The following is a 1,151-nucleotide window of genomic DNA, read 5'->3' as shown; positions in this document are numbered from 1 at the left end:
CCAGAGGTAAGAGTCAGCACTCTATACAGGCTTTGGTCAAAAAAAGCATAAAGAAGAGCTGAAAATTCAGGAGAAAAATTTGGTGAAATATTACATTAAAAAAAATAAATAAATAAAGAGAGAGAGAAAGTGAGCTGAAGCTGGGGTCTGAAAATGAAACAGAAAAAAGCAAGCCAAAGAATGGGGTAGAACAATAATAGAAACCAAAGGGAAGATGAGTTTAAAAAGAAGAGATTTCACAAACAACATGTAGAAATTCTTCATTAGTGCTATTTGCAATCACTACCACACAAGGATTATTTATTTGTTACTTTTACTATTTAAAAGACTTTCTTTTTTCCATGTTTTTAAAATGTAGAAGTCACACCCTTCTGCTGTCTTATCCAGTGTGAATTTTGAAATAATAATAATAATAATAATTTTCAGGAAAAAACAAAAGACAAGCAATAGTGAAAAGTAAAATATTATTGAAAATCTGCCCAGCTGTAAATAAAAATCATTAACTTTGTTGTTGTTAGATGCCATCAAGTCTACTCTGACTCATAGCAACCCAATGTACAACTGAATGACACACTGTCCAGTCACCATCCTCACAATTGTTGTCGTGCTCAAGACCATCATTGTAGTCACTGTGTCAATCCAACTTATTGCAGGTCTTCCCCTTTTTCGCTGCCTCTTCTTTTTGCCAAGCATGATAACCTTCTCCAGGAATTTGTTTCTTCTGATAACATGATCAAAATATTAGAGATGAAGTTTTACTATTCTCACTTCTTACAAGCATTCTGGTACACTTCTTCCAAGAAAGATTTGTTTATTCTTCTGTCACTCCATGGTATTTTCAATATTCTTCCCCCAAACTGCATTTTCAATGCATCAATTAGTCAGTCTTCCTTAATCATTATGGTAGTTAGGATTGGGTGTCAACTTGCCTGGGCCATGACTTTGGGTGGCTTGCCAGCTGGATGTAGTTATTCCCTGTGATGAGATAGGATATGGTATAATCAACTCCATTGTGGAATACGCAACTAAGTATTTACCTTTGAGGTGTAGCCTACCTCCAGTATATAAGGATAAGGTTTGAGAAAAGTCTATAGCTTTTGGTACATTTTGGATCCTGCATTTGACTGAGTCTTCATCTCCAGTTCCTGGAT

This window comes from Orycteropus afer, unplaced genomic scaffold (assembly GCF_000298275.1).
Source record: "Orycteropus afer afer isolate SDZICR_OR568_19922 unplaced genomic scaffold, OryAfe1.0 scaffold00010, whole genome shotgun sequence".
Taxonomy (NCBI): domain Eukaryota; kingdom Metazoa; phylum Chordata; class Mammalia; order Tubulidentata; family Orycteropodidae; genus Orycteropus; species Orycteropus afer.
The sequence above is the reverse complement of the archived record's forward strand: the minus strand, read 5'-3'. Positions refer to the sequence as shown.